The 27,755-nt window shown below is 44.0% G+C and overlaps 1 pseudogene across 1 annotated transcript in view; it reads left to right on the top strand.

Moving 5' to 3' along the window:
- Positions 1-9,200: 9,200 nt before the first annotated feature.
- Positions 9,201-27,755, top strand: part of LOC144754207 (E3 ubiquitin-protein ligase TRIM39-like) — a 214,047-nt pseudogene continuing 195,492 nt past the window's right edge. The window contains exon 1 of the transcript XR_013594682.1: positions 9,201-9,688. The product of XR_013594682.1 is annotated as an E3 ubiquitin-protein ligase TRIM39-like (transcript). The remainder of the gene's footprint in view (positions 9,689-27,755) is intronic.

The raw sequence follows: 27,755 nt of genomic DNA, 5'->3' as shown, positions 1-27,755 counted from the left end.
CTATAAACTTCTTCAATGTACAAGTTAGTACTTTTCAAACAATTTTGTCATCAGCGCAAAACAAGGATACATGTAAATAAGCCTTTTATTCCATGTGGATGTTTTGGTATTAAGCATCTGGTAAATTCAGGGACAATTCCAAAGGCAAATGCCTCCTCCATTAGCCATTGATACATATGAGCCAGCATTTATCTGTAGCGCTAATAAAATTCAACTGCCAGGGGGTCCCCAGCTGATAGCTTCCTATTTCCTCTACTAGGACCTTCTCTCTGCTTCCTAAATTCTGCAGTACTTATTTCTGCATGTGGGAAAGATTCCACAACGCACTAGCTTCCAATACCATTTATTTACCTTTCATGTTAGAGGAATGGGCATAAATATATCAAAAATATGCCATTTATACGTGTTTGGGAATACAGCATTCACCAGCAATGCATCTCTTATTGCTGGTTCCTGCATAGGAGGGAACTCCCTTTTCAAGAGCAAACCAACAGTTTCCTGGATTTGTCTCAGTGCCATATGTTATATTAGCAACACTTAATATAGCACAACAAATGATACCTAAACTAATATCTGGGTGCTTAGCGAACGCAAGGCACACAAACTAACTAAAACAGCCACATGAATTGTGCTCTCTATATTGCAGCGGAGTAACATTTTTCTATGCAACACTCAATACATCTACAACATTCATTGTGACTGAAACATCAAGGGTTGTCACTCACAGCCGGATTGTACTTTTACATAATCAAAATCGAATTTGCTCAGTTCTAGTGCACTCAGTTTCAGCTATGCCCCAAAGATCCATGCATTTTTACAGATGGGTATACAGAGCATTCTTGTCACATTAGCATAAAAATGCTTCATGTATAAAAAAAAAGTACACAGCAGATTAAAATAACAACAGAATACAGGAGAAGAGCCTCAATCGTATGTCTTCAGCTCATCAAAAATAAACTTTTTTATGGTTCAGTTCTTTCTCGGTCAACGTCTCCTGGCTAATCTGAGTAGCACAGGAGTTGTTTATTTTTTACAGTATAGGCAAGACGCTAAGTATGCCTGAACACCGAACCAAAGTTTTCAAATACAATGAAAGGGCCCAGACAATCATAAACTGGACACAATAAAACATTTTAAAAATAAAACATGTTCACAAGGGTTCTCTTTCTTCTTAACGAAAGACATCAAACTGGAGTTGCAAAGTCACTCTTCAAAGAATACAAAATCAAGCAGCAGCTCCGCCTCAACCTCATAAAATGGACGTCACAGCTTAAAGACATAGGCAAAGTCAATATCTCTGGCTAAACACTTATAAGGTCCCAAAGGCGAGACCTATTGGCTATGCCAATGCTTGGTGTTTGTTGTTTTTGGATTTTGATTTACCTATATTTGTTGTGTTGGTTTTATTAGTGTTTTTTAAGTCCGTTAGGAGGTCACTCATCCCTGCGGGCAATGTTGCAAGTTTATCGATTATTAAATGGCAGGTACAGCTCGGAGGGATTATTGCTGTTTCGGTTTGAGCTCTTTTGATGAAGTTGTTCAGCTCCGACAACTTACTATTGATGCTTGTAACATGCAGGGCTAAACAGTTAAGAAGGGTTAGCTGTATATCCCCCTTGTCCGAGTGCTATTCCATGGCTTTTGTTGTAAATTGCATTGTATTTAGGAGAGCTGCCCATATTTTGTCCTCTCCAATTGGTGTTTCCTCTTCCGGCTCCCTTGTTGCTCTTCATGATTCTTGGGCAACTGAGTCGCATTTAACTTCGGAGGATTATGCGATGACCAAAAGGGTATTGAGTCAGTCTAGTAACAAAATACTCACCACACCGCAACAATCACTACTGCATAAAATGGATGGAAAACAAAAAAAATCCAAGGACTGGGAGCTGGAATTTATTACCAGATATAGTGTACAGAGCCATGCCATCTATAAGATTTTACATAAACACTGGTATTTACTTAGACTGAACCAGTCAGTGACGAAATACATTCTGCACAAACCTAGGATTATTCATAGCAGGGGCCAAACTTGGAGGAACATACTTTGTCCTAGCTATTTAATGCCCATAAGACAAGATCCGTCCTGGTTCCATAAACAGACCGCATGGCTTTTATAAATGCCCACAATGTAGTGTCTGTCCATTTGCTCTCAACAAACTGACACAATTTCAATACAATTCGTCTACTAAACAGCACATATGAAAATTTATCAACTGTAACACCAAGTGGGTCATATATTGCATAAAGTGTCACTGTGGACTCATATATATAGGTAGTACTCTCAGACCCTTAAAAGAGCGAATCCAAGAACATATTTGGGACAACAGCACAGATTACCCACTTGCCGTACACTTTATCACAGCTCACCCTTCCATGGCAATGACTAATATTCAGTTTCATGGAATAATGCAAGCACAACACAATCCTAGAGGAAAATATAGGGTACTATCCCTAAGAAGATTGGAAACCCTGTGCATTCTGAAACTACTGGCAGTAGAAATAGGCCTGAACATCGACCGGGAGTTAGACGTCTTCCTATTGGAATAATCTTCAAGCTACTGTCCCGATTTGTTAGACCTCTGTACATCTCTCCTTTATCTTGCTTCATATGTAGGAACAATAATGCACGCACGATGTACTCCCACATATGAACATGAGACAGTCCTATATAAGTGACAAAGTCATAGATTGTGTGTCCCTTTTTATACTCTAAACACCGTAACTAGGTCATGCGCTGTTTCTGATGAAATATCTACATAACTACAAAGTGTTTTTTAATTATATAAATATTTTATCTTTGTACTATGGACCTTGGAATGTCATGTACTTTAGTATGTCATGTACTGCCTTTGCATTAGATACATATGTTACATAATACGGATTGGACATGTTGTTCTTATTCATTAACCGTAACCAGTGAATTTGAATATTGTGTTTCATAAGAATGAACAACCAAAAACAGAGTCTCATGTTCAAATGTCTGCACAGTTTTTTTCAACTTTTACATGCTTGGGTGTTTTATCCTACTCCTCTCCTTCATTTTATTTGGATCTGAGACCTGCCCAAGATGGCCGACGATTTAATGCTCCGGCCATATTGCACTTTATGAGCATCAGTTGGACTAGTATTTCTGAACAGCAATAGCTCGTTTAGACAGTTAGTCTGTCTTCTATTTCTCCCCGGACTCTGAAAGTCTCAGTATGTTTAAAAGGGATAAGTGCAGACCACTTTCGCCGTTCAACGTTACGTGGCATAGATTTATTAAATACAGGTCATTTCCCGTTCTCTGAGCCATTGATATACTTGAACAAATTGTTTCTTCTCCCTTTTGAGAGGTTGATTTAAATGTACAAAATTGGGACAATTTTAAATGTAACGGGTTAAGGTTATATGGTCAGATGCCCTTGTCTCATTTACCTTCTGTACTTTGCAGGGACTTATCATGGTCCGTTAACAATGACATTTATTAGTGCAATAATTGTGGAATGCAACTCAAGGAAGCGCTAATACCAAAATGAGGTTAGTTCCTTTTAAACAATATATACTGGACCCGTGTTCTTTGGATAGGAGGGACACTGCGACTTTCTAATGAGTCACATGGCCTTATTAACTCCAGCACCATGCAAACTAGGTACAGGGGTATAGTTCACGTTTGCTTTATTGCATCGTACTTCAGTACTCAGGTTTTTCTAACCTTGAGTCTGGTGCTGTTGTATAGAAACTTGTGCATATGGTCTATAAAGCTTAATGGCAATACATATCCTTTCACGGTGTTTGGTGCTTTTATACAGCGACTTATCCACACAGACTTTAAGGAATTAAGTAAATACCTATCCTTTCGCAGTGTTTGTGGGTTTGGTACCTTTATTGAAAGAATAGGAGAATAGATGGTGACGTACAGCCCAAGCGGTGTACTTCACTCTGTCCATTTCCATATCCATTTTCCTTCCCCTTTTTGTATTTTTCTAGTACAGCTTGAGAGCCTCCAGCTTAGGGGACTGATAGCTCCACCACTCGTGATTGTTACTTTGATACCTTCGGAGACGATTCGATTTTGCAAACACGCAAGTTCTGGTTTTTGTAAGTTTTCACCATACTGTGACCATTGACATAGGGAATTCTGAATCTAACTGATTAATATTTTACTTGATTTCACACAAATAGCAGCAGCCACAACTGGTATGTGGAGGCTCTCTGGATGACTTCTCTCTCACCACACGGTACGCTTCGAATGATACCCGGTACAACTTTGAGATTGTACTTTTAAGGTTTGACTATCTGAAAAATGCAATCAATTAAACTTATCACAGCTGGTGTATCTTTTCTTCTTTATTCTTTCTATGTATCCGATCAAGTCCCCAGCCAATAAGTGGGTCAAAGAGTTTGTTTTCTAGCACTCTATCTGCATGTCTATATTTCTATCTGGATAAATTACTTCGTTCATTGTCAGTCTACCATTGACTTAGCTGTTTTTCCTCACTTTGGGCTTTCACAAAGACACTCTTTTTTGGGACACTTGGTTTAGGTCGGGCACTATTTTATTACTCATTTAGACAGTTTATGACAGATGCTGTAATATTGTTCAACATATGTTTTTCACTGTTATACAGCCTTGAAAAAAGTCAATTAAGTGACGAAACACGTGTTGACTGTTGTATGTCATCGAATATTGCTGTTTAATGGACTCGGCAATTCCATCATTACATTGTGTGGTCCTTGCACCTTTATTCTGTAAAAATTGAAATGAATGTAATATGTTTACGGTTGGTCTGTTGAACCGGTGTGAATAAGACTTTGTACTGTATGTTTTAACCTGTGAAAAGGAAACAAAGTTCTTTAAGGAACATTAAAATACTTGTTACTAGATATAAACAATTTGTTTCATGACACTCTCTGTTGGACAGACTTATATCATAATTGATATTATATATGAACGTGGTGTTGTGTAGTTCCTAAGAATACTCAGGATCTGCGCGTTTAGATAACATACACTGAGGGATTGGTGCAAAGACTGGTTCCAGACACCCCCGCAGGATATGTTAGCCTATAGATCAGCTTGTTCACAGTGCCACCATAAGCCCCCTGGTCCTCACGAGGAGCTGAAAGTTTCTGGCAACCACTGAACATGACAACCCTGACCCCTGATGGAGCGTGTTCAATAAGGATTTATTGAGCCAGCATCATTCTAGTGTAAAATATATGTGCTGTAGCAAACACTAGACAGAAGCAAAGATATAGAATTGATATTGCCAAGAGAATAAACAGTAGGCAAATTTTGACCATGACGTTTTACAGAGTGAATATATACGAACACATAAACACAGTAATCGTTGCGCACTCCTACTAATGTTCACCCTATCTAGATGTACCTAAATGTGCCTAACATGTATATGGATGTAAAAGCATGTATGTGGGTGTAGGAAGCCAAGAATCCCTTGGGAGAAATCCAGCCCCATCACCTGTTGGGAGAGAATGAAGGACCCCGTCTTGGTCTCGAGTGAGACCCCACGCATGGGATGTCAGAGCGCGGCATGTTGGTGAGTCAGCATGCAGGACCCCACATCAGCATGGAAGCTCCTCCTCTGTAAGCCCAGTGATAGTGTGCTACTTTTATACCAAAGGGTGTCCACAGGGGGTCTACCTCGGTCGATGTGTTTGTGGTTGCAAGTATGTAAATAACCCTAAAGCAATAGTTGCAACCATGCACAGCATGCTTATCATCCAAGGATGACGATGATGGTGACCTATGTACAGACTTATTATACAGTGGGTGCAGGGGATTAAGATATGGTACTGCGAATCCTCATGCAAAACAAAACCGGACAATTGTTCAGCTCATAACTAGGCAAAAGGTCAATTCCAAACCCGTTATAGAGAGAAAGGTAGGGTGAATATAGGTGAAAGATTACTCTACTATATAGGCCTAACTTTGACGGTATAACAGTGGAGTACCGGCTATACTTTTTTGATAACGTTACATTTATAAACAGCACATACCAAGTTTGTCTCTGAGTCGGTCAGTGGGTGGTGCAGCTGGGAAAATAAAGCCAACCTGCTGCCGATGGGTCACCAAAGTGTCTCTCTGAGTCTGTCACGCTTCCTGGTTGTGATTGCTGGTGCCTGGGCCTTTCATTATTATCCTGAATCATTATCAGAGTGGGAAGCCGCCAAATGTATATAAAACAAAAGGACACTGAGAGTGTCGGCACCAGTTGGTGACGAAAAACAGCAATTGCTGTGGGTGTGGGGTAACGGGCCATCCCCGGATAATTCAATTACTTCAATTAGTGAGATCTAACTGGAACTGCAGGCCATGTGACCGACTGAGACAGCCGTGGCGGGTCTAAGAGCTTCCTGCTATAGCATTCAGTTTCTTTCTATGCATTAGACTACACTGTAGTCCTTCTACAGTTGTCATCATTGTAGTCCTTTTTCTGTGACCACTGTTGCTGTTGACATTAACTAGACAGTTCTACTTCGCTGTCCATTCATAGTCTTAGTTTTTGTTCTTTTAAATAAACAGTCACCATAATATACCCTTCCCAAATCTGACACCGTGGGGTGGTTTTGTCATCTTCAAAGATGCTGTGGCCCTGCCAGTAAGAGATGCCTTGAGTAGAGGTGGGCTCCGGTAAACTCCGCCACGCTGCAGTTACAGTTTCTTTACCCAACTCCGCTCTCCAGACAGAGCGCGGAGTTGCAAAAACTCCGCCAGTGTCGTGGCGTTTACGGCCCACGCCTAATCAGCAGTAAAAACTCCCCAGGGCATAAGCAGTGCAAGCTTCCCTCTATCAGAACAGGTACATCAGGGCATCAGCATTGCAAGGTCCCTACACTAATAGAACAGGAACATCAGGGATTCAGCATGCAAGCTTCCCTCACTCACAGAACAGGTTTGCCATGACATCAGGTGTGCAAGCTTCCCTCACTCACAGAACGGGTACATCAGGGCATCAGCAGTGCAAGCTTTCTTAATTCATAGAACTGATATATAAGGGCATTACAGTGCAAGCTTCCCTCTCACGGAATAGGCACATCAGGGAATCAGCAGTGCAAGCTTCCCTCACTCAGAGAACAGTTAGATCAGGGCATCAGCAGTGCAGCCTTCCCTCACACAGAAAAGGTGCATCAGGATATCACCAGTGCAGGCTTCCCTCACTCACAGAACAGATCCATCAGGACAGCAGCAGTGCAAGCCTCCCTCACTCACAGACCAGGTACATCAGGGCATCATCAGTGCAAACATCCCTCCCTCACAGAACAGGTGCGCCAGGGCATAAGCAGTTCAAGCTTCCCTCACTCACAGAACAGGTATATCAGTGTATCAGCAGTGCAAGCGTACCTCTCACAGAAGAGGTACATCAGGACAGCAGCAGTGCAAGCCTCCCTCTCACAGAAGAGGTACATCATGGCATTAGCAGTGCAGGCTTCCCACACTCACAGAACAGGTACATCAGTGTATCAGCAGTGCGAGCTTCCCTCACTCACAGAACAGGTACAAAAGCATATCCGCGTTGCAAGCTTCCCTCACTCACAGAACAGGTACATCAGGATATCAGCGGTGCAAGCTTCCCTCGCACAAAGAACAGGTTCTCCGGGGCATCGGCAGTGCAAGCTTCCGGTACCTCTCAGAACAGATTCAGAGCAGGCAACAGTAATTTAGGCATCAATGAAATACAGAACAGGAAATAACAGGCATCAATGTCTTCTTTCTTACACACAAACTACTAGTTGACCGGCATGATCACTATTGTTGTGGTAAGGCCAGTAGAAACATTGAGAAACATAGCAAAAGTATGTATTTTTCAGCCTTTGCACCAGAAATTAAAATAGCAAATACAGGAAGTAAACACTTTAGAAAGAATTTCATAACGGTTTATGTGATTCCTAAATGATTAAAAAAGCAAACTTGCCGAATTGACGTATTAAAAATAACACAGAGGAATTTAAAGAAAATTGTATTCAAGCTCCAGTTATTGCACTCACAGAATCTCGAAATATAATAACCACACGGCGCGTAAATAGTGTCAAACTTAGAAGTAAATCACACGCAGCAGAGGAGTCAGTCCTCCTCCTGCTCTGTGACTGTAACATGAACCCGGACGTCCCAGCGCAGCCAGAGAGGGGCAGACGCACAGACACACCCACTGCACACAGGGAGGGACAGACGCACAGACACACCCACTGCACACAGAGAGGGGCAGACGCACAGACACACCCACTGCACACAGAGAGGGGCAGACGCACAGACACACCCACTGCACACAGAGAGGGACAGACGCACAGACACACCCACTGCACACAGAGAGGGGCAGACGCACAGACACACCCACTGCAGACAGAGAGGGACAGACGCACAGACACACCCACTGCACACAGAGAGGGGCAGACGCACAGACACACCCACTGCACACAGGGAGGGACAGACGCACAGACACACCCACTGCACACAGGGAGGGACAGACGCACAGACACACCCACTGCACACAGGGAGGGACAGACGCACAGACACACCCACTGCACACAGAGAGGGGCAGACGCACAGACACACCCACTGCACACAGAGAGGGGCAGACGCACAGACACACCCACTGCACACAGAGAGGGACAGACGCACAGACACACCCAGTGCACACAGAGAGGGACAGACGCACAGACACACCCAGTGCACACGGAGAGGGACAGACGCACAGACACACCCACTGCACGCAGAGAGGGGCAGGCGCACAGACACACCCACTGCACACAGAGAGGGACAGACGCACAGACACACCCACTGCACACAGAGAGGGACAGACGCACAGACACACCCACTGCACACAGGGAGGGACAGACGCACAGACACACCCACTGCACACAGAGAGGGGCAGACGCACAGACACACCCACTGCACACAGAGAGGGGCAGACGCACAGACACACCCAGTGCACACAGAGAGGGGCAGACGCACAGACACACCCACTGCACACAGAGAGGGGCAGACGCACAGACACACCCACTGCACACAGAGAGGGGCAGACGCACAGACACACCCACTGCACACAGGGAGGGACAGACGCACAGACACACCCACTGCACACAGAGAGGGGCAGACGCACAGACACACCCACTGCACACAGAGAGGGGCAGACGCACAGACACACCCACTGCACACAGAGAGGGACAGACGCACAGACACACCCAGTGCACACAGAGAGGGACAGACGCACAGACACACCCACTTCATAAAGAGAGAGAAATGAAACTTACCTTCACTTCCTGCATTTCTGCATCATGGCGGCAGCAGCTCAGCTCGGGAACCTCCAGGAAGAGGCCACTTGTTCCATCTGTTTGGAATATTTTAAGGATCCGGTGATGATCGATTGTGGACACAACTTCTGCCGCTCCTGCATCACCCAGAGCTGGGAGGGAAGAGATGGAAACTTCCCCTGTCCACAGTGCAGGGAGATATCTCGTAGGAAAAGCCTCCGACCCAACAGGCAGCTGGGGAACATGGTGGAAATTGCAAAACAGCTTCATCTGCCCCCCGTGATGCCCCCCAGAGGAGAATCTGTGCGAGAAACATGAACAGAAGCTGAAGCTGTTCTGTGCAGAGGATCAGAGGATGATATGCTGGGTTTGCCGGGAGTCCAAGGAGCATAGAACTCACTCAGCAAGTCCTGTAGAGGAGGCTGCAGAGGAGTACAAGGTATGTGTGTGTTCAATCAGGGATTGCAAAGTCACACTGTGAGCCCCATTGAGAAAGCTCCCAAGGAGCACAAGGTGTGTGTGTGGGTGCTCTGGAACTACACGTGAAGATCACAGGGTATGTCTGTCTAAATTCAGGGATCTCAAGGCCCTCTGTGAACCCCATCAAGGCGGCAGCTTGAGACCACGAGCTCTGTGTGGAAGGTTCAGAGGGGACAAGTCATTCAGTGTACCCCTTAAAGGGAGCTGCAGAAGAGCACAAGGTGTGTGTGCAGATGTACAGGATTCACAAGTGAATTGATGGAGTCTCTCAGAAGATGCAATGTCTCTGGGTGTTCAGGGATCAAAGGCACCTGTGGGTCCTATATAGATGGGCACAAGGTATGTGAGTGGGCGTTCAGCGTTCCCTAATAAAGACATGCTATGAGTCTCACAAAGGAATACACGGTTTCTAAATCAGAATTTTCGGATTACAGCTGGTTAGTTGGGCCTCATAGAAGGGGCTGGAAGAGAGCTGTGGGTCTCCGCGGGTCCCTGGAGGAGGCTGCCCATAAGCATAAGATAAGTTTGCGAGTTGTAAGTGAGTGTCAAAGTGAGACCTATGTACGAAACTGCAGAAGATCACACTGGGTGTCTGTCAATGCCCGAGATCAGAGGGTGTGCACCTTTCACCGCATAAGTTGCAGTTGCAGAAAATCAGAAGTCATATGTATGTGGGTGTTTTGGGATACAGAGACAAACTCAAGGGGTTTAATGGGTGGTGCAGTGTGTAGCACCTGGGCTCACACATTTGTCAGTGTCACAAGACTTGTGACAATACAGGATTAGCTCAGGGGTTCATATGGCCATGGTACACAGCAGACGAGGTGCAGTAATGCAGGGTGTAGCACACACGGTCTCGTGGCAGCACTCAGTTTATATCCTGTCCATGGATTATTGGCTGCAATCCAACTGTCCAATCAGATTCAACTTTCATCCCAAACCTTTGAAGGGGGCCGTGAACTTGTGAGTGAACCACAAACTATCCTCCATTCAGGAGAGATATTCAAGACAGACAGCGGTACGAGGCCTTGAAACCATTTATTACCGGACAGAAGTTTGAGGAGCTGTGAGGGGGCGGGGTCATACAAAGAGAAGGGGGGCTGTAGGCACTGACTACAACTAAGACTTTGATACTCCCTACAACAAAAAGCGTTTCACTCACACCGATTCAAAGAAAGTGAGCGACCCAGTTACACCCTTGAGGGCTTGGGTAGTTAAATGAAAGGGTAGAGAGGCCTTCAAGGGATATGATTCAGGAGAACAATCAATTGTTTGATGTAACTCTAGGAAAAGTTAATTGACCTAATGTGTGAATCATATAATCAAATACACAAAATCAATTTGTTTAAACCATATACAACAAATAAACACATTGAAACATATAGACATATAAACAACAAAACACAAGGGTGTATATGAAAAGAATTTTATCAAAAGTTCATTAAATCAGCAATAAATCAAGAAAGCAGGTATGGAAATGCTGGTATGAGTAACGTGATAACAAAATAATCAATAACGCAGCAAAACCTAAAAAGAGCATCTATCTCAAAAAACAAAGTGAATCAAACACTGCAGAGATAAGATGAAGGTCGACGTTTCGGTCTCTTTACAACAAAATTATCGAGACCATCCTCAGGACTGTTGTCATTAAAACACTGCTGAAAGCTGTGCTGTAATCTGTAACATAAATGTTAATTACAAATCTATCATAGTTAAAAACCAATTGCTCCATACACCCATGTGACAGACCTAACTACAGAAAGACGTGACTTACTCAAAATAAACATGACTTACTGTAAGACAAACCTAACTACAGAGATACATGACTTACTTGAAATAGACGGACACTTAGTACATAATGCGAACACATTAATCAACGTATACCTACATTCTAACAATTTCTACAAGGCAGGTACATTACTCAAAATTTATGACCACTGACACTGGCTATTATCTTCAAAATAATAGAATTGGTTATTCAAATATTGTTCAGGCCTATCTTCACTTTAGGCACAAAATATAATAAAGAAAATGCTAACAATGAAGTCAGTCTGAAGAATGAACGCTAGAGTAACAGTATAACCATATCTTCTAATAACATATCCATGAATCAAACCTATGATTTATAAAAAGAGGCATGTCATCATCTAATTTCAGAATGACTGAAGACAACAAATCTTACACCCTAAAATAAGGCAGTTATATACAATGCAATTGACATGGTGCAGATGTTTCACAAACATACCCAAATGGAGTAAGGTACCACAACGTTGGTCTCAGGACAGGGTTTAGCGTTGAGCCCCGGTAGATGCCTGCATAAAGAACCACGTGCTTAGTCCACATATAGTGACCAATAGATGTAAAAGTAAGACTAAGTATATATTAAGTACCTATAAATAGAGCACAACCGTCCCTCAAGCTAAGACGCCGGGAAATGTAATGGTCGGTCGATTCTAAATGGCTGATAGCACAGGGTGAACACCGCTACAAATATAAATATGTAAAGACAAGGCTGTAAGTTTAAAATGCTTTTTGAGCATTTGCGAATAGATTATGACCTGGGTTGCACCCACCTCCGTAATGTAGAAGCTAGAGACTTGAAATCCTCTTAACCTCCAATGTCTGTATCCACGAAAAATGCAGTCTACAAAAAATAATACAAATCAATGGAACCTACTTAGCAAGGCATAAGGTTTTAAACACTGCCTGAGTGAACACCCTAGGGCATAGCTACCTTTAACGCTGCGGCAGTTGCATGATTTGTAACCACGGGGCGCTTGGAAACTTCGTTTCTAAGGTTGCTGTAAAGATAATATACGGCAAGGAATCAGTATTATAATCCCAAGTCAAATCTGACAAACGCTATGGCGGGAGCCCTAGCTAGCGCATATGGCTTACCTCAGATCTGGAGCGAAGTCAAAGTTAATTAGACTGGGATCACCGGAAAAGCCGAGTAAAAAGCGGGCAGCCGACATCCCTTTTTGATGCGTCGTTTGAAGCTTGAGAGAGGACTGCGCGCATGTCTGTTTGTGCCTAAAGTTATGAGCGCCATCTTAGAGTGGACTAAAAACGGAATAGGGACTGAACTAGATAAGAATCGAGTATCGTCCAGGGTCAATATTACAAATGATTTTTGGAGCAAAAATTGCTCAACACAATACGCTTATTAATGCATCCAATGCCAAATTCAAAATTCAAACGAAGGTTGGAAGCCATAATGAATATTACAAATGGACTAGGTAGCAAGAAATGCTCAACAAAGTACGCTTACTTATATATGCACTGCATAATTCAAACGAAGAGCAACTATGGCAAGTAGGTTGGTGAAACATCCACATTTACAATATTCAGCATAGAAAACTGACAGACCAAAGTTGCAGAATATAAACACATTTTATGTCTGAATACACAGAATTGGAATACAGGCTTATTCATGCAACTAAAGCGTGATGTACCCCAAGAGAACATTTGTATACCTGAGGCTGATATCTAAGGTAGGCACGCAAGAGCATGCCATTCTGTAGCAGAATTCAGACCCCTTTTGACCGTATCGGTTAGGCAGATTAATTTGCCTTCTCTTAGTGAGAGAATTCTGTCAACATTATTCTGGCGTGCATTTGGTCTAATGACTTCCAACACCCACCACAACATGTCGGTTTCTTTATGCCCCAGTTGTAGATAGTGTTCAACTAATGGGGCATTCTGCTTCTTGCAGCGAATCCGTGACTGATGCTGTAAGATACGCTTTTTAATAGGCTGTATCGTTTTGCCCAGATAGTGGAGTGAGCAGGGGCATTGGATGCAATACACCACATTGGTGGTATTGCAATTGGAGAAGTTCTTTGCCGTAAATTTAATGCCATTAATTGTGCATGTTTTCATGGTTATTGTTGTGGCGCATGCCACACAGTTGTTACATTTGTGGTGGCCAGTTAATGGGACAAGTTGTCTCATGTTGTCTACGGTGTTATCTCGTGTGGTGTTATCGTACGCATGGATGAGTCTATCCTGTAAATTAGTGCCACGTTTAAACGAGAATAGTGGCTTCTGTGCAAATTCTGGTAGAAAACGGAGTAGGCTCCATTGTCTAGAAACAATTTTCTTGATCGCATTGGAATGCGTGCCCAACGTCGAGACACAGACTATGTTGACTTTCTTTTGTCGTTTGTTCACAGTTAGTAGTGCCTGGCGATCATTATACCAGGCCCTTTTCATAGATTTCCTTAGTAGCCTAGATGGATAGCCTCTGAGTCGAAGTTTTTCTTTCAGTTTGCGTGCTTCACAAAAGTAGTCATCCTTATATGTACAGTTCCGTCGTAGACGGAGAAACTGTCCAAAGGGTAGTCCATCTTTCAGGGCCTGGGGATGGTGGCTAGTGTACCGTAGCAGAGTGTTTCTGGCTGTTTTCTTAGTGAATAGGCTAGTATATAGAAGATTGTTTGAATCCACTTTGATCGTAATGTCTAGGAAAGGCATTTCAGCTGTATTTTGTTCCAAAGTGAACTGTAGATGAGTGTTCCTGGAATTGAGCCATAAATGAAAATCAAGAAGCTGATCTGCCGATCCTGCCCAAACCATGAACACGTCATCTATATAACGTAGCCACTTCAATATATTTTTAGAATATGGGTTAGTGCAATGCCAGATATATTGATCCTCGAAATCGGCGACATAAATGTTCGCTATATCAGGGGCAAAAATTGCGCCCATAGCCACGCCTTTTTGTTGTAAATAGAAAGTGTTTTGGTACAGAAAGAAGTTTTCACACAGAGGAATTCTAATACATTCCATGATGAAAGAAGACGGAACAGAGTGTGGTCTAGGCCTGGATTCTAATAGGGTGTACAATAGCTCCAGTACTTCCGTCTGAGGGATGTTTGTGTACAAACTTTCTATGTCCATTGATACAAGTATATTTGTAGCCGGATCAAAAGGAAAATTCTCAACTTCATTGATCACGGCTGTTGTATCTCTTATGTATGATGGGCGCTCAATAGCAAACGGTCGAATAAAAAAGTCAGAGTATGTTGCAAGTGGCTTTAGGATGGAATTACAGCCCGACACGATCGGACGACCTGGAGGATTAATAAGGTCTTTATGCACCTTGGGGAGCATATATATCACTGGTATTGTTGGTGTTTTGTTAACCAGAAAGGAAGCCTCCTTTTCATTCAGCCAGCCTCCTTCAAGTCCCAATTTGCTTAGGGCTTGAATTTCTGCTGTCAATCTCTTGGTCGGATTACTTGCAAGTTTAAGATAATGAGTAGGGGTTGAGAGTTGTCTCATCATTTCTAGATCGTATTTGGACCTTTCCCACAGAACTATGCCACCACCCTTATCTGCTGGTTTTAACAGAGCTTGGGGTAGCTTCTGGAGGGTTTGTAATGCCAACTGGTGTTCTTTGGGTAGATTTGATTTATATCTACAAGACTTTTGAAATAGAGATTCTATTTCAATGAGTGTGGCATTCTCAAAAGTAATTATCTCCTTATGTATCATCGTGTTAGATGGATAAAAAGTGGATGGATTCCTCAGTCCCGTGAATCCTCTTTTGGGATCTGATGTTGAACTTGCAAAAAAGTTTTTTAACCGCACAGTTCGAAAGAAACGGTACAGTTCCAATTTAGTTTGGAACAGATCATTCCTGTATGTGGGAACGAAACTCAACCCATTGGACAAGACTGCCACTTCCTGTTCAGATAGATTGTGTAGTGACAAGTTGAAAATGGGTATCGTCAGATCCTCATCTACCACTCGTAATATTGGTTCCGGGTCCGGCGGAACCCTGGGGTGTATTGTCTGCGGAACCATCCTCGTCTCGATTGTTGAGGTCTCCCCGGTGGTCTGGAGCCTTGTTGGTCCTGTCCTAAAAAAGGCTGGTGTGATGTGGAGGGTTGTTGATCCTGTTGATGGTGGTTAGTATTAAAGGATCTGTCGCTACCAGACTCAGAGCCGGTATCTGAAAAATTGACCCTTTTGGTTGACTGATGGTTAGGGCCTTGAGAGGTATAAAAATCCTTTCTCAAATAGGGATACGTTCTTTCTTTATTGTATCTCCTGATATCGTTCTGTAGTTTGTCACACTTTTTCTGAGAATTGAACTCCTCAAACTCTTTAATTGTTTGCTGAATTTTATCCAGTAGGAGTTTACTATTAGGGATTGAGCTGTCTCCTGAGATTTTGTTTTCTAAGGATTGTCTTACAGTAAGTCATGTTTATTTTGAGTAAGTCACGTCTTTCTGTAGTTAGGTCTGTCACATGGGTGTATGGAGCAATTGGTTTTTAACTATGATAGATTTGTAATTGTTAACATTTATGTTACAGATTACAGCACAGCTTTCAGCAGTGTTTTAATGACAACAGTCCTGAGGATGGTCTCGATAATTTTGTTGTAAAGAGACCGAAACGTCGACCTTCATCTTATCTCTGCAGTGTTTGATTCACTTTGTTTTTTGAGATAGATGCTCTTTTTAGGTTTTGCTGCGTTATTGATTATTTTGTTATCACGTTACTCATACCAGCATTTCCATACCTGCTTTCTTGATTTATTGCTGATTTAATGAACTTTTGATAAAATTCTTTTCATATACACCCTTGTGTTTTGTTGTTTATATGTCAATATGTTTCAATGTGTTTATTTGTTATATATGGTTTAAACAAATTGATTTTGTGTATTTGATTATATGATTCACACATTAGGTCAATTAACTTTTCCTAGAGTTACATCAAACAATTGATTGTTCTCCTGAATCATATCCCTTGAAGGCCTCTCTACCCTTTCACTCACACCGAGGCTCCCATCGCTGCACATGGGAGCCTCACCTCACATGTCCACAAGCACTGCATCCTATGGACCTTGGCCTGAAGGTACCTGAGACTGACAGCACTGAGGCCCTGCTCATGGTAATGCAATGGTACACAGATCTGTGTCACAACATGCATGTTACACGTCATACAGTCAGCTGGAGTCCAGGGATGACATACTACACAGAGTCAGAAGGTAGCATCAGCCGCTCTCCTCTGAGTTTGAGGCAACATGTACCCCACTACTATACTCGGCTGCCACAAACCTTTAGTAGTGCCATGGGCTGATCATCGGAGGGAGATCCATTTTGGTTAAAAGCAGGACCTCTCTGGGTGGGACTCAATCTGCTCTGCTCTGCTTGAGAGCAAGGGGGCTCCCGGTCCAGTTCCCCTGCATGAGAAGATAACCCAGGCCCGGATAGTAAAATGGAAGAGGTTTGTCACATGCACACTGCTCCAAAGCCTTTGTTCAGAGTCTCAATCATACTGTTGGCTGGTGTGGACACGGAGGCAACCAAGATGGCGCGCCTTTGCCTGAAGCTCCACCGGCCGGGCCTCATAATCCCTTGGATTGCATTTTTAACATCGCAGACACCCTCCAGCAGTTCCCGGACATCGTGGGTAACACCCTGATGCCAGACGCGCACGGCGGCGATACCCCGGACTGTCTCGTGGAGGGCCGGTGGGGAGAGCTGGCGCGGCCCTGCGGCCTTCCCCGACAGTGGAGGCGACACCTGCGGGTCGGTGAGTTGGCCCTGACGGGTGCCCGGCGCTGCTTTGTGCTCCCCCACGCTCCTTTCTGTGGGCTCTCCTCCCCCGCCCCTCCTGCTGCGCCTTCCGACCGGGTCCCACTGTTCGCGGCGCACTCTCCGGGCTCCTGAGGCCCTGTGGGCGTGACCACGCCGGGGCCTGGCGTGCTGGATTCGGTGGGAGGCTAGGCTGGTTTGCGAGGGGGCCCCGGCTTTCCGTCCTGGAGCTGTGGCGATGCTGGGCCTCGTCGGGTGTACCGACTCCCCCCACAGCCTCTCCTGCACGCGCAGGGGCCGGAGATGATATCGGCCTGACTTGAGTGAGTGGATGAGCCCCCCGCAGCCATCTTGACACCCACTGGCATTGGGAAATTGAGACCTCAGTCCGCCCTGATGTTCCGGCTCTGCTGTGCTAATTGGTGACCATTGGGGGCCCTCACCTCCTACGAGGGGTTGGAGTTACCAGCGTCTCGTCGTGGGCTGCCCGACTGCCTGTGGCCTGCGACCTGGGCCGCCTGGCGCTCTCCGCGCTGCCATCCCTGGTGCGGATTGTTGGAGCCACACGGCTGATACGGCCCACGGATTCCTCGGGGCGCTGCCCTGAACTTCCAGCGGAACCTGAATGACCTCACCTCCATCCTTGTTCTGCCACCTCGGCAATCTACATTTTCCACCCAATATTGCTGCGCCTGCTGCACTGCATGGTCTGCTGGGTGATTGTCCTGTTGCTTGGCTAATTGACTGGATGACATCCACGTGTTTGTCCCTCTGCCCTCTGATCTCGCCTCAGTTGTTGATCTAATAGGCCACAACCCCTTCCTCCCCTTCTAAGATGGGGAAGAAAGATCCTAAGCAGCGCGTGCTACAGTTTGATAAGGCTGCTGGCCCTGCTTCGGATGTCCGTCCTGGTTTGGCTGGTGGGGCCACGGGCTCTGCCATTACGGAAGACCCTGCCTCCCTTGCGACTGCCATTCTGGCCAAGATGAGAGATGGTTTTAGGGCATTCGATGGTCGATTTGATGACCTGGACAAGAAATTGGCTGACATGGGAACTAAAATCCAAGTACATGACCGAGGGCTGGATGTTGTGGAATCGAGGGTCTCGGACATCGAACTTGGTGCGTCAACCTCCTTGAAGCGGCTTGAAAGAGTGGAGAAGATCCTTAAAGACGTAGCTATCAAAAACGAGGATTTAGAAGCTCGAAGCTGCCGCAATAATACACGTATCGTTGGAATTCCGGAGACGAACGCCACTGGACATATGGACATCTTTGTGGAACAACTACTTGTGGAGCTGTTCGGCAGGGAAAAATTCACACAGGGCTTTGTTGTTGAGCACGCTCACAGGTCGCTGGGCCCCCGTCCTCGGCCGGGTCTTCCCCCGCGACCCATTATTGCCAGGCTCATGAACTTCAGAGACAGAGATGCCGCCCTCCGATTGGCCCGCGACAAGGGTGATATCCAGTGGCAAGGTAACAAACTGGCTTTTTTCCCTGACTTTACCATCATGGTCCAGGAGGCGAGGCATAAATACCAGGGAGTCAAGGTGGCCTTGAAGAACTTGGGGCTCAGGTACGGAATGCTGTACCCGGCGAGGTTGAGGGTAGATGCGGATGGCACAGCTCGTATATTTGACACTCCTACGGAAGCACAGGAATTCTGCCAAGAATACAGGAAGAACCACTCTGGGATGATTGATGGACAGCATCCCGCCTCACCATTACAAGGGGGCTCACAGAACAGCGTAGATCTCTTCTCCCAGCCTGGGACTGGTTGAATGATTTTTTGCATTTATTGTTGTGTTCTGCATTGTTTAGATCGTGCATACAATTTTTCTTCCACGTGACAATATCGTATTCTTTATTGCGAGGATGGCGTGGCGTTGCCACGCCCTATGGTGAATACCAAGGTACCTTCGTATAATGTGTTCTCTTTGAGATGTGTGCTTTTGTCTCCTACAGTTATGTTGCTGATTTCATTGCACAAGAATTTGACCATTAAACTTGGGGTTTGCCTCTTTGGAATTAGCATGAGGGTAGGTGGGGGGGGGGGTATTTGTTCCGCGTTAAAGATTTTTGCAGCATTATTGATCAAGTTGCTAGTTTACGATGTGGGATAGGCATGCATTGCAGTGCGCTTGAAGTGACGTTCTATTATGGTCAAGCTAGGGCAACAGCCCGGGCCTTCCGGGCTTTCCTTGATGTCATGGAACGTCAGAGGGTTAAATAATACCAGAGAGTGTAGGCAAGTCCTCAACTATATTGTCAGGCATCACATCGACATTGTATTCATGCAGGAGACTCATCTGTTCACTTCTGACCACACTTCTGTCACCATGAGTTGGGGTTTTTCCAATTACAGTTGGTACGCTAGGGGTGTCGCAATTTCCGGCTCCTTTGAGAGGAAGGATTGTAACGCTCCTTTGAACCTCCTATGACTGCACGGTGTGATTTGACTCGCGATTGCTCTATTTGAGAGCCTGAACAGCGCTATCCTTCTGTTCAGCCGCAACTTTGAAACTCCGTGATGAGGCGGAATGTCCTGGAGAGGAAGAACTGAAACGCCCCTCAGAACCCCCTACGACTGCACGGCGCGATTTGATCAGCGATCACTCTACCAGTGAGCCTGAACAGCTTTATCTGTTTGCATGCCCGTATTTTAGAAAATTCGAGTTGAAGCGGAAGTTAAACGCTACCCTAAATCCCTCCGTGTCTGTACGGTGCCCATGAACCCGAGTTCTTGATTCTGAAAGTGAAAAGCTACCCTTTTACATGCCAAGCTTACTTGGAAGTAACCACTCCGGAGGTTTCGTGAAACCCATTTCCCTCAAGGTTCAGCCTATTGAATCCACCATAAAAGACTTAGGAGAAAAATGAATTTTGAAGTGTGCCCTTTCTCTTCCTGATTGAAGTCGATCATTAATTTTGCCTTGGTTTGTTGTTGTCCGCCCCCCCCATGGTACCTCATTGCCCTGACGAAGGTGCGGCCCGAGTTTGGCCTTACACCGAAACGCGCGTTGGTGTGATTCCTGTTGGTGATAGGACTTCATCTATATTGGATGACATTTTTTTATTCTTGTCCTTCCCCACCTTCCTCACTTGTGTTAATGCAATATTGTTCATCTTAACTGCATTGACAGGCATTGATGTACCATTGTGACTGAAGTATGAATGTGAGACAGAATGTGTTGGATGAAAGAGAGCAGATGTGAAAGAATGAAACTGAGCTTTGGTGTGTACGGTGTGTGTGGGACCTTTTAACAATTGTAATGTTATTTATTCTAAATGATGGATTTTGAAGCCTTGAGAAATTTTTGATAAAATGTTTAATAAATAAAAAGACTAATAATAAAAAAACAAAGAAAGGTCCTATGTGTTTTTGGCTCTGATACCTATGTTGGACACCATCCCTTGAATTTTAGGATCCGTTAATCGGACCTCTCTATATAAAATTGTCAGGGTTCTGCTGCTGTTTCTTTTTCGCTATTTAACCCCTCTGACCTGCCGTATCTTTAACCCCAACGGGGAACCCCCTTCTATTTTGTTGGTGTCGCATTTTTTATACACAAGCGTGTCCCTTTTTCACTACACAAAACTTTGATTGATGCGGAGGGTCGAACCCTGATCGTCGCTGGCTCACTGATAGGGCACAAGGTTTCGTTGGTCGGGGTTTATGGTCCTAATGTAGCCTAGATACACCCAGGTCTGCAAGGTGCTCAACCCACTGTCCCTAAGGTTTCAATTCTTATACCATGTTTTTACACTGTAATCAAATAATTAGTGAGCCTCTTCGTATTTACAAATAAACCAATGAATCTATACCAAAAAATATATTTTATGTTAATCAAATGAAGTGAACACAAACTTTTGAATTAATTCTTCATGAACAATACTAACATAATCACATGTGCAAATTCGTTCATAATAAACAATGCACTCAAATTCAAATTCAAAAAGCCCAATGCATTTCGGGTTATTAAATAAACCCTTCTTCAGGGGTTAAATTTCATAATTGCATGTTTCATACGAATTCGCTGAATTCTAGTCACGTGGCAGGACACTGCAATGTCAAACAACAAGAGAACAAACAACCATTTGTGATACTATTTAAAAAAAGTTTTTATGTACATTCTATGTTTATAGGATTTGCACATTTTAACTGAAGAAATAAAAAGAAACATGAAAATTAAAAGAAGCGAGGGAAGTGGTGGCCTAGCTGGTGATGGGGCATGTGATTCTATTCCGTAAAGTGTGAAGATGAAAGAAATATATTGAATGAACAGTATTTCCTAGGTCGTGATTATCGAGGGAATTACTCAAACTAATATCACCCTAATTGTGCTACATGCCCTTTCAAGTGCAATTAGGAGGTGCTACTTAGGATGTCGAATGTACTCACTCTTTTGAAATGTGTTCACGTTTCTTGTGCTACAAGGAACGAACAGACGTTTAGCTCTTATCTTTGCTTCATATTTCATGTCTCTGGTACACTCGGGGGGGACCCTGGGAGAGCCGTGCGCGAGCCGGTCTCACCCCAGGTAGGTTCGCGCAGGTCAATGGCCACGACAGGTGGGGTGCTGATTAGTGAGGGCCAGGTGGGTGAATTAGGGCCAGCGCAGGGCAAGGGAGCATTGCGCACTAGGGAGGTGGGCGGCGAGGTTCGTTTTTGTCCCACCCACCCTTCCCCCTTTTTTCTTTAGGCCTTTTTGTTTTTCCAGTTCTTACGTGCTGGTTTAGTTTTATTTTTTATTTTTGCCACTTTAAGACAGATTGTTATTCTTTTTGGGCGGATTTTAGTGGGGGGTGGGCAGCCTGGAGCGGGTTGGTCCATCCTCAATAGGCAGTTGTAGGAAAGGAAGGGGTATACATAAGAGTTAGGGGCTTATGGTTTGGTTAGGGTTAACTTGGTGGGGGGTTATCAGTGGGTAGGAATGATCTGTTAGGCTGAGAGCAGTTTGAATTAGTAATTAAATAAATAAAAAAAGAAGTGGTTTGATGTGTTGTTTATAACCTGTCTTAATAAAGTGGCCTTTCTTGCTGACTAAGAAGTTGTGGACAGTGACTTTATTGCGCGATGGAGTAATAAATCTTACCAATTCAATATTGTGGCGAGTCTCAGACAACTACTTACTCGGAAAAATCATGCAATGTTTCTTGTGCTAGAAAGAAACCAGCGTATATGTAATAACTTTCGTGGTGCTTATTTAGTGTTTCAGTATAACAGATAATATATAAGTCTTACCGATTCAATCTGGAAATCGGTCTGGACAAAAAACTTGTGCCAACGGTTCTGCCTTGCTTGATTACAATAACGCAAAGCACCTGTGTTCGGTTTATCTTTGAATTGCGACTTCCACGTTCGTGTGCCTAAGTATCCAACAAAGCTGAAATGAGAACGCCTGCATGAGTAGTTTATCCCGGTGTTTAAAAAACACGGGGAAAGATATTGATAAAACCGCATGACAGCTTATCTAACGACTCTCACAATCGCGTACTTCACCCTTTCGACTACTTCCGACGCTCTGCTTCTGTTATTTATAGTCACCTGACTAGTTTCGTGATCACGCCTATATTGCACCAGCATTTCAATAAGCTTTATTGTGCCCCGAGTAACGAACATATCGCCGTTATACATGAATACTTATGAATTACGCAACTTATTGCCCTCGAGTAAAAAGGAACACTCGAAATGTTCAGAAAGTAATGCGTGCTTGAAGGCTCATAAAGGGAAAACTTAAAAATGAACAAAAATAATCTGAATGTCAGCATGTGCAAATCCTGTACAATTCTTACAAAAATTGTGAAATATCATAATATCCTTATGCGCCCGACATTTATTTGTATGTGGAAAGTGCTGTTTTTTTACTGCAACATCAATAATTCACACCAAATCAGATGGACTGCCTTGTCTGTCAATATTCTCCTCTCATTACAAACCATGTACTGAGAACATGTTTAAAGATAACATAACAATTCGTATTGGTCATTCAATCCCCCTGGATTCATTGTACCTAAGTATTTAATCCAAAATGTCTCTCTCCGAGATAACTGTTTCTCGTAATCTTTGCCTGTAATCTGATCAATTTTTTCCAGTACAGTGAATATAATTAATGTGCGGCTTGTATCCAATGTGTAGCTAAACTAGATGTGAGGTGTCGATTTCGAATGGTGCTTTTGTGTTCTATCATGCGTGTTTTAACCTTCCTGGCGGTTCTCCCCACATAAACTATTTCACATGGACATCTTATGGCATAAATTACACCTGCGGTGTTACAATCGGAGTTGTGTTTTAATGTAATATTCTGGCCTGTCTTTGGATGTGCAATTGCATTTCCCACTATCACATTACTGCATTGGCCACAGTTCCAACACTTGTTCATGCCCTTGTACACTGTATGCGTTCTCGTTTGCGTGTGAGCAAAGATGGGTGTACCTTCAAAAACATTTTTGAAGTCTCGCCGGAAGAACCCAGAGAGTCCGCCTCCCCCCGTTCCGATCCGCGGCCACCGAAGTCATCTGCGGAGTTCCGCAAGGATCCTCACTCAGCCCCACACTCTTCAACATCTACATGAGCCCTCTCGCAGCCATCGCTCGCCAACACAACCTCAACATCATCTCCTACGCCGACGACACCCAGCTGAACCTCTCCCTCACCAACGACCCCGCCACCGCCAAAGCCAACCTCCAGGAAGGAATGAAAGACGTCGCAGAATGGATGAAGATCAGCCGTCTGAAACTGAACTCAGACAAGACGGAAGTCCTCATCCTCGGACCATCTCCTTCTGCCTGGGACGACTCCTGGTGGCCCCCCGCCCTGGGCACCGCACCCAAGCCAACGGACCATGCACGCAACCTGGGCTTCATCCTGGACTCCTCCCTCACGATGACCAAGCAAGTCAACGCCGTCTCGTCAGCCTGCTTCAACACCCTGCGCATGCTCCGAAAGATCTTCCGATGGATCCCCACCGAAACCAGGAAGACGGTCACCCATCCCTTGTCACCAGCCGTGTGGACTACGGGAAAACCCTCTACGCTGGAACGACAGCCAAACTCCAGAAAAGACTCCAGCGCATTCAGAACGCCTCAGCACGACTCATCCTGGACATCCCTCGCCACAGCCACATCTCTGCCCACCTGAAAGACCTGCACTGGCTCTCCGTCAGCAAGAGGATCACATTCAGACTCCTCACCCACGCAAACAAGGCTCTCCACGACACGGGCCCGAAGTTCCTCAACAGCTGTCTCACATTCTACACACCCACCCGCCAGCTCCGATCCGCCAGCCTTGCCCTTGCCTCCGTCCCATGAATTCACAAATCCACCGTCGGAGGAAGATCATTCTCCTACCTGGCAGCCAAGACATGGAACTCCCTCCCCACTCACCTACGGCTGACCCTGGACCATCTCTCCTTCAGGAAACAACTCCAGACCTGGCTATTCGAGCATTAGCGCCCCCCCCCCTAAGCCCCTTGAGACCCTTACGGGTGAGCAGCGCCCTATACAAATTTTGTTGATTTGATTTGATTTGCGATTATCTCCCATCAATTTGAATAATCTTTTTAATCGCGTTTGCTTGTGAAGATTGTTTTAAAACAAAAATCATACTATTTTTCGGTGGTTTGTTTGATTTTTTCAAAAGGGATGTGCGCTGGAGTTTTGCTACTGTCTTTTGTGCTGTGGCTAATACTGTGCCTGGATAGCCCCGGGCCTTATATCACTCAATCTGTTCTTTTATTAATGCATCGCTTTGCCTCCGATGTTATTCTTTTGATGCGTATGAATTGTGATATAGGTAAGTGATCCTTCAAGGCTCTGGGATGTGCACTCAAGTAGTGCAGAGCATTGTTGACATCAGTAGGTTTGCGATATATGAGGTTTTATGTATTTCTATATCCAAAAACTGAATTGTATCAGATTGAATGTTATGGGTGAATATTATTCTAGGATTCTTCAAGTGTGATGTATTTCCTATGGGGACTGTATCGATATTCCTGTTTCTGACCCTTGTCCGGTTAATAAATCAATAGTGGCCATACAACGGCACAGAAACCCGTTTTCTGATTAGGTCATAGCGCATGCTAACACATTAGGCAAGCACTATTCCTCCAGCCCCCATAGAAGGCATACCGAGTTCTCAAAACAAATCAAACCTCCAGCAACCTGGGAAAACCCCGCAGCTATTGTTTTGATTTAGCCAAGAACTCCAGTAAAGAATGTAAGAACGACCAGTTCTTATGACATCCTTATTGACGTATTTATGTCCATCCTTACGTCAATTTCGGCACCTTTCAGATATAAATATTACCGACATTGCCCTAAGCAACACACGGTGGTGGTGACGAGATTGGAGCAGCGAGACTTGCGGAGGAGCCCAGCTGATGCAGAAAAAGGCCACGGACGCTGCCTCTCCCTTTTGACGCGCTGAGAGAGAGACGCTGCCTTTTCTCCTGCCGAGAAATCCAGCCTCCAGCGTTCCCAACCGCCCTCGCAGGCAACTGGGATATCGAGTCCTGAGATTGAGATACCAGCCCTCCAGCCTTCTAAATCCCAGGTACAGAACTGAATAACCCCTCACAGAGAATTCTTGAATCAGATCCTTGGCAAAGCAAACTTAACTTAAACTGCTACTTATCTACTCCTGCCCACGTATTAGGCTTAGGTCAGGTACACTGGGGTAGGCGTATTTAGAAGCACCAGTTGAGTACGATTAGTCAAATGTATATATGTATGTATCTATTTTATCCATTTTAAGTATCATATGGCTAAGAAGCCATATCAATGATTTTACAGTATTATTTTATAATTCTGTTTTTACTGTATGCACTTTACTTAACTATAAGTATTGCAATAATAGCGATTCATTTCTCTTGTACGAGAAAAGAGACTGATCAATAAATAACACCTTTTTATTGAACACGCCCGTCTCTTCTTTTCTCCAAACCAGATGAGTCATATCGTCTTGTTTTGGACTACAGGCACTTGAACTCATGTTGCAAAACTTTTGCAGTGCAAAACTCACACAGTGCAGCAATAATGAATAACATAGTGCGCAAAAAATACAAAACAACATTAGACATCTCTAACGGATTCTTTTGTCAAAATATAGCACCAGAAAGCAGATATTTGACCGCGTTTTCAATAAATGGCGCGCAAAAAAAATTCTGTTGTTTACCACAGGGGTTCAAGAACAGCCCAGGATTATTCTCAGCGAGAGTAACAGAGTTACTACAAACATATGATGACGAGGCATTATCTTATGTCGATGACATCTATCTAACAGATGACTTGGATACTCACTTGAAAAGAGTGAACACCATAATACTTGGGTTTGCAGCAGAGGGTTACAAATTCAACTTCAAAAAGTCAAGAATTGCCCATCTAACTGTCCTGTTTTTAGGATATGAACTATCAAGTGAAGGCAAAAGCCTGGCTGACAATTTCCTAGAGAAATGTGCTGTAATCCAAGCACCTAGAACACTAAAAAACCTACAATCAATTCTAGGTTTCCTAAATTTCGGAAGAACTTACATTATAGATTATGCAGAGAGGGTCAAACCCCTCTATGATCTAATAAAACCAGATTTTAAAAGAATCAACTGGACTCAAAAACACACAGAAATTTTGAGATCTTTACAAACAGACATGTTAGTTAAAACAAAACTACACTACAATTAACACGTGACAACACACGCAACCTTGTGATTCGAGTCATCCCAGGAAGATGCAGATTCACATACCTAACCTCTAATCAGGGAGAAAAGGTACCAATTGCATACAAATCACACTTGTACACAGAAGCTGAAAAATCGTTCAGCATTAAAGAAAACATTGTTCATGCGGTTCAAACGGCTATAGCAAAAGAAAAAGACAAAGCTGACGGTAGACATATTACAGTCAGAACAGCAGAATCAGCCTTTGAGGCATTAACAACCCCATGTAATTTACCGACAACAGCATTGAATCCAGAATGGGTACAATGGGTAAATTCTATTACTACAGACAAAGTAAAATACTATTTTGATCCGGAATTGAAGGAATTAAAATATCTAGAATATGAAAGAGAATATCCTCTGCCAATCGACATTCTGCCCTTACGACAGTACGCCTGTGTAATCTATACAGACGGACATGCTCAACCCTCAGTTTGGGGAGAACAAGCATACAACGCCACATGTGAAATTGTGAAAGACGTATGGCGCAGAGGTAAACTGAGACCTCTATTTACAAAAACACACTCAGTGGGAAATAATTCAGAACAACAAACTGAAATAATAGCGTTAAAAATGGCGCTAGATAATGCCGATCGCGAATTCCCGACACTTATAGTGTGCGATTCGTATTACTGCGTCAAATCATACAATAAAGATTTGCAGAAATGGATTCAAAACGATTACAAAGATGACACGGGTGCCACAATAAAGCAAAAAACGCTTTGGGAACAAATAGTTCTTTTACAGAAAGAACTACCAAAGAC

Source organism: Lissotriton helveticus, chromosome 5_1, assembly GCF_964261635.1.
Source record: "Lissotriton helveticus chromosome 5_1, aLisHel1.1, whole genome shotgun sequence".
Lineage (NCBI taxonomy): Eukaryota > Metazoa > Chordata > Amphibia > Caudata > Salamandridae > Lissotriton > Lissotriton helveticus.
This window is presented reverse-complemented; position numbering and strand designations above follow the sequence as displayed.